Raw genomic sequence first — 10,732 nt, 5'->3', positions numbered from 1 at the left:
AATATTATGTATTAATTCTTCTGGTTTTTATTGTAAATGTTTTATTTACATGTTTTATTTATTTGTTTTTTGTTAATATGTGTTTTTGTATTTAATTTTATTTCCAGCTATGTTGCTTTTAAGGTGCTCTATAGATACAGTTGGGATGGACTGGATTGGATGATGCTGTGGCTTATCACCTGGAAACATGCGTGTTATGGCTATTTTATATTACAGCACTAGGAAGTAAACAGCTATACAGGCAATCATAGCTCAAAAAAAATTTAATGGTGGGCCAATACAAAATGCTTTGGTTACATAAACACACTCTGATCAAGCCATAAGACCTATGATTGTAACCAAAAATACATTCTTTAAAAAGCACACACTTTAGCATCCTGACTATATGGAAGTTCAGTTTAGCTGCCAATGTAAACACTACTATAATTAACATATTATTATCATTATTATTATTACTAGTGTATAATGATGTTGTCCTTACGTAAAAGTAATCAGGGCAAATAATCAAGTGTTGCTTTTCTCATTGACTTTGTTTTGTTTTTATTACATAAGCGTAGTCCTTTGTTTTAGGTTACAAGACTAATTATAAGCACAAACTGATGACCATATGTAGGGCTTGACAGATGTGCTGTCCTAGCAGTTTTGCTAGTTTGTGCCTCTGCGAGTGCAAAACCATCTAAGTTTTCTTTATGTGGAAGATCCAGAAAAATAATGGGCAACACTGATTTGGCCTGCTTGTGTCCTGTGTATACTGCACGGGAGAGAAGGGAGTCCTCACAGGCAAAACACATCCAGGTGTAACAATGGATGCCCCAAGTGTGAACGAGGAGGGGATGTTTAACACTTGCAAATGAGATTCCACCAGATGTCGTGGGTTTAAATCTATCTTAGGATGTTGGCCACATGTCCTCCGATGCTTTCTTTTCCAGCATTTCTTGTATCAGTCCACTGAGACTAGATCAAGAAGGGAAAATATATTCAAAAAGAAACTCAAAACATCAAGCCACTGAGTGTGCAGGCAGTCTGGGGGAAAAAGAGGTTTCACAGTTAAATCATTCAGCCACGCAAGTAGCGATGCACTGTAAAAAGAATAACCCTATTCAAATAAAAAAAAAAAGATGTCCAATTGTCACATCCAAAATATTTGACTTCATAGAATCCAAATTGAGTCACTTGATATGACCTGATACTTTTATGTTGATATAAACAATATTACTAGACTTGACTGAAACTTTAAATTTTGCATTGATCCAAATTGATTTTTTTACATAGAACCATATTTTAATTATTGAACCAAGCTAATATATTGAAATTTAACCAACTTAATGTATTCACATCGAACCAAATTAACATGAACTAATATGTTTGTGTTGAAGCCAGGTAATTGATTTACATATATTCAAACTATATTTTTTACATTTCATTTTATTTCAGTTCAAAAATGCTCTGCATTTCCTATAAAAAACAAGACAGATGGCCAACCAATTATTTCAAAATGATTTATTGTTCCAAACCATTTTAACTATAATCAATAGAGAGGATTAGTAATATACAGATTTAGTGCTACGGCAGAAATGATTAGAGAAATGTTTGTTTTATAAAACCTGCAATCTTTTGAAAACCAGTATAAAACCTGCAATCTTTTGAAAACCAGTATAAAACCTGCAATATTTTGAAAACCAGTATAAAACCTGCAACCTGTCTAAAACTGGCATAAAACCATTATAAAAACTCTTTTTAAACCAATTTGCAAGTACTCAAAAACGTTTATATGTGCACTGTGCCTGTACAATGTAAAAAAAATCTACACATGTATCAATGAAATCAACTTAAATCTCCCTTTCAAATGGGTGTTCTTATAATTTTTGAATGTAGAATACCACTGCAGGCCAACCAAGCAAAATAACCAAGCACAAATGCACATGCATGTGCACATACACATGCACACATGCATGCAAACACACTACTGTGCAGTGTTAAGTTCACAATTAAGTTTGCGAATCTTAGAGGTCATCTTGTTAAAGTCAAGCTCCATCATAATCTTTTGAAGAGCCTCAAAGGTGAACCTGAATCCTCGTGGATATTCCATATTAAGAGCATAACAGAGTCCAAAGACCATTGCCACTCCAGCTGCCACAGAAGGCAACTCATTCAGGACTTCCACACCATCAATGATTATCCCGATGTCTCGAGGCTGATGTAAGAGGCTTGAGTTGTCCCTGAAGACGAAGAGTGCCATGGTGGTACTCTGCAGCTCTTCCTCAGCTTCATCTTTCTGGGATATCTTGAGGTAAAATATGGAACAAAATGTACAAGTGAAGAACTGAAGTCTGGCACACCTGATAAATCTTTGACCATAATAAACTACTATTTTGATAGTTGTTTGGTCACAGACTATTAGAACAATTATTTTACTAATCAGATTGTGAATTGCATAATCATTAAATTAAATCAATGGTGGAACATTTTCATAAATGCTCCATATTTTCATAAATGTTCCACAAAGCCCAAGAAAAAAAAGAAAACAATACAGAACCCTAAGATATTAACTTGATGAGTTGATTAATCGTTGCTGTCCTACATTAATCACTGCATTTAATAGCAGAGTTGTCAAATTTACATCAAGAGACTGCATCTCATGTAGAGACAGAACAGATATGGACATACCATGTATTCTTTTATCAAGTCCTCAACACGTTCTCCAAGGTAGATAATGAGAGATTTAAGTATACACTCCCTCCTAATGTCAGCATCCTGCAGGAACAGTTAAAATTGTTACTATGCAATATAGGAGAGTATGCTGCGTGAGAGGAATTGTTTTTCACCTCTCTATCCTCATGAGGTGACTAATGCCCCTTTTCCACCGACAAATCGGCACGGTGCGCTTGAGAGCAGTTCAGTTTAGCGCGGATGAACTCGCTTGTTGCGGTGGAAACATAAAGCGGACGTAACTGGGAACAGGGGCGAACCCATCTGGCTATGAAAAGTCGCGCACAAAAGTCTTTGTCCGCAACGTCACAGCCCGAAGAACAACAACAATCGCGATATATGTGTGTTTTTGTACTTTGCTCTGTCTGTGGTTCATTTTGATTGGTTTGATTTTTGGTTCTTGTGGAGGAAGTCGCCATGGTCCAAAGTCAATGGAGTATGGTTGCTGGGAGTTTTTTTTTAAAGCCTTTTGTGGGAGCGCTTCTACATCACATCACGTGGGCACCACACACACCCGGGCCAATCAGGTGTAAAGGCGGTGGAAAAGCGTCCGCAGGGGGCTAAAGTGAACTGAGCCACACCGTGTTCTGTCGGTGGAAAAGCGGCATATGCTTTCTTGTCCCTAAATAAAAGTTTATACATATATATGTATGTATGTGTATCTGGCGAGTGAGAGTGAAAATGTGTCTCCAAAATAAATTTTGTTGTAGTTGTGCTCTGTACTTGTATAATGACAATAAATCTCTTCATTCATTCAAGGACAAAGCCCACACTTCCTTTCAACATTTTAAAAGGTCACAGCCATAATCACTGACGTTACCAAAATAAAACTGTAACAGGATACAAATTCTCATTAGATACAGGGGTTAAAATGCTAACTGTCATGTTAATAGTTAATTATATACACCCTACCTGATCAAGAAACTCTAGGATTATGGCAGTTTTTGCTTTGGTTGTCCCTCCTTTCTTTCTGATTATTTTAAGTAGCTGTGGGGAGTGCTTGTCCAGCTGGGCCATGAATCTGGTTAGCAGGGGAACTGCAGTAACCCGCAGAAACTCTGCATTAATCTGTACATGAGTAGACAGTGTACAATACATTTTTTTAAAGACCAACTTCCAACAAGAAAAAGTCAAAACATATATTTCCCATTTCCAAACTATGATAAAAGGCATTAGTACAAAAAAGTTAAAGTTATACCTCTTCCATCTGAAATAGACCTGGCCATCTTTCCAAGAGGTTCTTGATGTCAGGCTTCTTATCCACAACCTCTTTCCTCCTGAATTCGAAGGTCCTGGCCATCTTCTCTTGTACAGTTTTCTCATTGTTTCTCTTCTTTAATTCGGTCAGGAGAGATATTCGCTCTAGTTCTAGGCTTTCTGGATTCTCACTGCTGGTCTGAGGATAGTAATTGGCCTCACCTCTTCTTGCCTTTTTGTTGTTCTTGGCTGGCTTGGGAACAGGATCTTCTCGTGACTTTGATTTGAGGGTATTTACTAAGAGCTCAGATGCAAGTCCATGTGACTTAAGCTGAGTGCGGTAATTGCTCATCTTAGTCTTTAGTCTGAGTTTCCATCCGTAGCTCTCATTGAAGGAGTCTGGTTGCCTCAAGCAGGGATGTTTCCTTGTCAGAGCCTCCGCAACGTCACTCAGGTCTGCATCACTGGGGTACGCCTTGTAGGAGAAAATCTTCTCTGCCAGTCTTTCCAGAATGTCGGACAACATTTTCGATGTAGGTGTGAGCCTGGTTTGGTCCTTTGTGTATTCCGCATTCCCTTTCTCAAGTTGACCTTCTGTTTCAAAAGAGAATTGTGGGATGTTGAACTCCTTTGGCCAGGGCTCTGTGCGGAGTTTCTCAGAGGAGCTGCTGCTTAGTATGACTGTGTCATCAGTGTGTGTTGAGATGGAGCTTGTATCTAGGTCACTTTCTACAAATTCTAAAATTAATGTTTCAGTAGCAGACGGTATGACCTTGATGGTGGTAAGATCATGGAGGTTGAGTTCAAGTTCACAAATGTTCCACCAAAGTCTACATCTTTATATTGCAGCCTGATACCTCCAGCAACTTTGCATGACTCTTTAACTTGTTCAATGAGCTCTTCAGCTGTGTCTGGCACCCTTGATAGATCCATCCTCTCAGAGCTATTGTCACTCAACAAAATGAGGAGTCGTATGGGATTTGCCATATTTGTGGATCAAGTTGCCTCTCAGTGCTAGTGTACACAAAACTTACAACATAAAATAACACAGAGGAAAGAGACACAACACAGTATCAGCTCCCACTGCAGGTTTTTGAACATATGTTATAAGGGTACTGCCACAGAAGACTGCAAATTTGGATTGCATGTTTAGTGTGTACAACCACACCTTATCCTATACAAAGGACATTTTCCAAAGCCAAAAGTGGTCCAGTTATGTCATGGACTTTTCTAGCCTGTATTGCACAGAAGATAAAGTGTGCTCTAAGTCCAACCAAACTCTGTTTGAAGAAATGCCTCAGAAGGGGGCGGTGCCTGATGGATCAGCATTCATGTGGGTGGCAGGCTGAGCTGTGATTGACACGTCGCACTACTTAAACAGCAATTCACCCTCAAAACAGCTTTTTTCTGCTTATAAACTGTATTAGTGAGTCTTTACCTATGCAACCTTTCAGTTACTGGGCATTTCTTTTACAATTTCATGTAAACTTGTTAAATTCTACACTTTTTGGTCTAAAAATGTCTTAGTGCTGCCCTCTTAGGGTTGAAAGGTGGCTATTGCATTTGAATTTTGTGATTGGCTGAAAGCAGTTCATGCCTACGTCAGCGGTACATGCCAGTCACCAGCATCGTCTCTAAGACACATTCGCAACCTTGGGGTCCCAACCCCAATTGGGGTTGCGAGATAATTCTTGGGGTCGCCAAATCATTTTGGAAAAATATAAATGAATGTAGCTTCCAAATGAATGACAAGTGGTTGGTCTCAAACAGGTATTTTATTACTCAAAGCCAGTTACTGGCTTTGAGTAATAATAGTAAATGTGGGGTTTTTTTTTTTAGCTCTGAATAAACAGATGAACAGAAGCGCTTTTGGACCGTTGTGGAGAAATATGCATCTGGTGTGAACAGCGGAGTAGCTGACAGTGTATGATTTTCCTAAGCGCACCACTTCGAAGTGTTCCTGTGGCCAATGTAAACCATGTGTAAGAGTTAGACCAAAAAGGGTAGAATTTAACAAGTTTACACAGAAATGTCAAAAACTGCCCAAAACTGAAATATTGCATTGTAAAAACCCATTATAACAGTTTCTAAGCAAAACAAGTTTTTAGGCTTCAGTCACTCTTTAAGTAGTTACACTCCAAAATAACAGGACACAACCAAAATGAAATGTTCCCTTTGCCCTCCATAGAAAATGTTGCTGCATTTATAACTGGACAGAGGAAATTAGTGGACAAGGATCTCTTACTAACTCACACAACTGATGTAACTAATGCAATAGCAATATTACTTACTACTACAAAAGTGATTTTCAGAGTGCTTTTCAATTACGAAGACTAGAAGAGGGGAAATGGGGCACATCTCCCTACACAACCAGCATTGAGCACACACCTGGGTGAAGCTGAGAGAGCAATTATTGCACACAATAGTGCCAACACATCAGCAAGATGAATGAGAGGATAATGAGGGAGGGTCTAGATCAGGAGTGTCCAAACTTTTTTCACTGAGGGCCACATACATAAAAATATAGGAGGGGCTGGGCCACTTACTAGAAATTAGGTATATAACCTTAACTTTAGTGTATTAAAGTTAGAAAAATCACTTACATGTGGTCGAATATATTATATTGTTGAATATAATTAAAGACAAAACTGCCTTCATCACAGCTTTCCATAAATGGATCTTTATTGATATATTGAGAAAAAGCTTTGGTAGCTCATTCTCAGAACAGCAGCCTCAGATTTCTTCTTAGACAGAAGATTTACAGCACAGAGAAAAAACAATAAAGGGGAAAATGGGACGGGCACATTTCAAGTTTGTTATTTAAGTTATTAGGCTTAGCAACACACCTATTAACGTTCGTTTGAAACCGTTATCAACATTAACAGACTGAACTGGACTTAATAACAGGAGTGCATATAATTTTAGTAAATTATTCTGGTGAGTATCAGCTGCGCTGGGTATGTAAATCGGGACATCCAGCCGCGGTGCTGATCGCCACTCGTGCCAAAAATCCAGACAAATGTCACTTGATCAAGGAGCAAATCTGCATCAGATGAGATCAGCTGACTTTGCGTGTACGTGGGCAGTGCACAGCGGTGTGTACTCTGTGTTAACAAGAAAAGCGCATATAAGAAAGTGGTGTGCAAAAGCAGGGTAGTGACAGAATTGATGCGCATTATTGATATTTGAAGCATGTGTACCTGCACATTAACACACGGGTACTGTGGAATATATTTTTTACTCACCTAAAGTGCTCGTCCACTCCCCGCAAAAACATAGCAGCTGTGCGGTGTCTGTGGCATCAGTGCTCTCATCGCATGCGATGGAGTAAAGATCAAAAGCACAGCTTTATCAGACAGTTGCAGTTTAATGTTGGCTGACAAGTCTTCAACAACTGGATTTCTGGACATGCTGACGTTGTTGACGGGCGCATTATTTCGGTGACTTTAACGAGGCCGTGTTTTATGAGGTCTCCATCTGAAAAAGGCTTGCCATGTCTTGAGATGAGTTGGGTTGTTGGGTCTTGCGATGAGTTGAATCTATGTTGTTGGAGAGAGAAATAACATCGTGGAAGAGACATAAAGTGAGTAAAAAACGTCCTAAATGCATTTAGAATTTATTTAGAACTACAAATTAAATTTATTTTAGCAATTATTGTTTTTTTAATGTCACAATTCCAACCCTGCTCCTTTACCCGGGCTTGGACCGGTAAAAGTGACCCGAAATAGGCACTCTGGTGGAGTTACTTTATGTGTGTGTGTTTATAAGTAGTTTTAAACCTTGTGATCCACAAAACAGCATAAGAGTAAAAGAGTAAAAGAAGAACTGACTGCGTTACAGCACCCGCTGCTTGTTGAGAGTAAAAGCGATACGCGCTTTCACGTCTTTTTTAGCGACTTTTTTTTAGAAAAAAAGTCGCTAGGGGGTCTGAAAACTCGCTAAATATAGCGACAAAGTCGCTAAGTTGGCAACACTGGGAGCAACTGCCTCGATCGACAGTAGCTCCCCCTGGTGTTAAAACTAAGAAGTGCAATACACTCAAGCAAAAGTTGAAGTGCGGGCCATATTCGATTCTATTTATAAAATTACTTGCGAGCCAATTAAAAATGGATCGCGGGCCACAGTTGGCCCGCGGGCCGGAGTTTGGACACCCCTGGTCTAGATTATTATGAAATGTTTAAAAAGGATGTGCAGTGTAAATGCAAAATGATACCTGTTCAGATTAAATGAAAATGTATGCTTCAGCCATGGAATGGATGGAGCGATCTGTGGTTCTGAAAGCATACAGAAAAAAAAGAATAATGTTACTTCTCTATAAAACACATAACATAGAAAAACCAAGAAATACGTAACATGACATACACATCCTTATAAAAAGCTAGTACTATAATTTGATTTAGGTTTACCAAACAGTCTACAGACCAGCCATTAGCGACTAAGTATGGCATAGGGTCAATTTTTTGCTGTTAAAATTAAAATTTCTTCAGAAAATGCACATTTTTCCGAGCCGCGCCTGAAAGTCAATTGAAGGAATTAGTCTTATGTCATTGATCTTATATGCTGGCTTGTTATTTCTGTCTCTAAATCATGCACATTAATAATTATCTTTTGCGCTCGGTGTACACACACATAACACACAGATATTTATATGAAGAGAGACAGGGACAAACGTGCGTGCACAAACACAAGCTTGTGTCTAGAGCTCACCAGAAAAATTCAAACGAAGCGGAGCACGGAGTTATACTATGAATGTTATGAACTATGAACTTATGCTAGCTAGCTGTAGCCACCACCGATGCATCGTGGTAACGCTAGCTAGTTAGTATACAGGTAAAAAACGTCTTTTTGCCTAACTTGCATTCCCGACTGTGATGGTCGGTTACAATCATGCAAAAATTGGGGGTGGCTGTCGACCCAGCTTAAATGGGGTTATTTTCTGCAATTTTGGCAATACAAATTATAAAAGCTTTTGTAACACACTTGGCTTTACTTACGTTTATTTTCAGATGAAATTAATCAAAGATGTGACACGATGTTTCCAGCAGCCATGCAGAATAAAAATGGGTCCCGGTCTATTCTGGTGGGCGTGTTCAAGTGCAAATCACTTTGACTCAAATTAAAGATATTATCTGTTCAACATGAAAAGAAATATATGTTTTGAGAGAAATCAAAAACTTTGCATTGTGTCCTTTGTACAGATATTTAGTTTCATCCAAATCAAAAGTGGTATTTTAAAATGCAAAAAGAAAGGGTTTCACAATCAAATCAATGATTTTATTCTGTTTTGAATGGCACTTATTAGATTGAATGAATGACTGCATGTTAGACTTTTTTCAGTGTGGTACCTAAAGTAAATAATAAAGAAAATGAACATTAACAACCTTTAAAAATACATTTTTAACAAACCCTCATATTCATATGCAAACCTTTCTCTGAATGTCTTTCCTTTCTGATTTTCTATCATTCAGGCCCACAGATGTGAGACATCTGAGGATCTAAGGTTGTTTATGGACCTTTCCTTTCCTGTCCTGTTTCTATTATACCCTATAGCACCTTGTACAATTCCTTTGAAAGGTCCAGTACAAATTTATTAATATTTATGTGGGTGTTTTTCAGATGCACACAATGCATGGACTTCTTTATCTACTAATATGACTTGGTGTTGCATTTGTAAGAGGATTTTCAAGGCTCTCTAGTCAAGGCTAAAAGTTTCTATAAAGAAATGTTAGCATTACTATCTTTTTTTTATCAGGTATCAGGCTTCCACTGACTCTGTGGTATACCTTCTAACCTATTAAAATTATAATTAGATTTTTTCCCGACTTTTCAAGGTTTAGATTTAACAAGCACTAGAAAGAAACACTCACTGCGGCTATACTGATAATTTCGCGACCTGCCCAGGACACCACGATAAAAGTTCCTGCTCTTTGCATTTCTTCTTCTTCTTAATTCCATCGTGCTGACACATATCTGTGTGCAGACTTTTGTTTTACTTTACTTTGTGTGAACATTAACTTGAGAACATGACAAGAATTCAACATGTACACTAAGTCTGGCCCCTGTAGAGAAGATGGTCTGATTAAATTTGGAGTGCCTCGCTGAATTGATTTACATATTAATAAATGTAAAAATACTTTTCCTGAAAGCACTAGGACTATTCAGTGTAAGATACAGTTTAGCTTAATACTTTCCCAAGAATGTTGACATGAGTATCTGCTTTGATTAATGAATTCAGCAACACAACTTATTACATTTATTATACAGTATCCTGGTAATTGTGATGGGGTGTTGTCATCTTAAATGCCTCTTGTTTTATTCATACTCCTTTCAGGAAAACTTTTGAACATGTACACATGCAAAAGTGACCGTTTATAAATAATTAATTCTTCGTGATGATAATGACTCTTAGGATGGTTTTGATTTTGTTTTGTATTGCGTTGTTCTACTTTAATCACATTCGCTTCCTGCTGTAAAACTCCAAGAGTGAAACATGAATCCCAATTTAATATTGGGTGCTTTCTCAAAAAGAGACTCCAGGCTCTACATTTTCTAGAGCCTCTCATAACATACAGGATGACATCTTTTTACCTCCTCTTTTGGCCCTTTGTTCCCTTCTGTAAATCTGGTAGTACGGATATATTTTTCTTTAACCTTCATTAAACTTCATCCATTGTAATTCTTTATGCCTTATGAATAAAGACAAAAAAATATGGAAGGGACAGGAAATAGAGTTAACAGGTGGTGATGAGAGTAAAGGAGAACGGGGAGACAAGAATGTTGAAGAGCTGATCTGGCGATGGCTGCCTGCCAAGAACTACGGAGCAGA

At 38.1% G+C, this 10,732-nt stretch overlaps 1 pseudogene across 1 annotated transcript; it reads right to left on the bottom strand.

Annotated features, from left to right (window-relative positions):
* Positions 1-1,079: 1,079 nt before the first annotated feature.
* On the bottom strand, positions 1,080-4,691 carry LOC146504034 (uncharacterized; annotated as a pseudogene). The gene is made up of 4 exons (XR_014868836.1): positions 3,908-4,691; positions 3,622-3,777; positions 2,668-2,754; positions 1,080-2,284 (listed from the first exon to the last, which is right to left on the bottom strand). The product of XR_014868836.1 is annotated as an uncharacterized LOC146504034 (transcript).
* Positions 4,692-10,732: the final 6,041 nt, after the last annotated feature.

Source organism: Neolamprologus multifasciatus, chromosome 14 (genome assembly GCF_963576455.1).
Source record: "Neolamprologus multifasciatus chromosome 14, fNeoMul1.2, whole genome shotgun sequence".
NCBI lineage: Eukaryota > Metazoa > Chordata > Actinopteri > Cichliformes > Cichlidae > Neolamprologus > Neolamprologus multifasciatus.
Note: the sequence above shows the minus strand (reverse complement) of the source record. Positions and strands in the feature narration are given on the sequence as shown.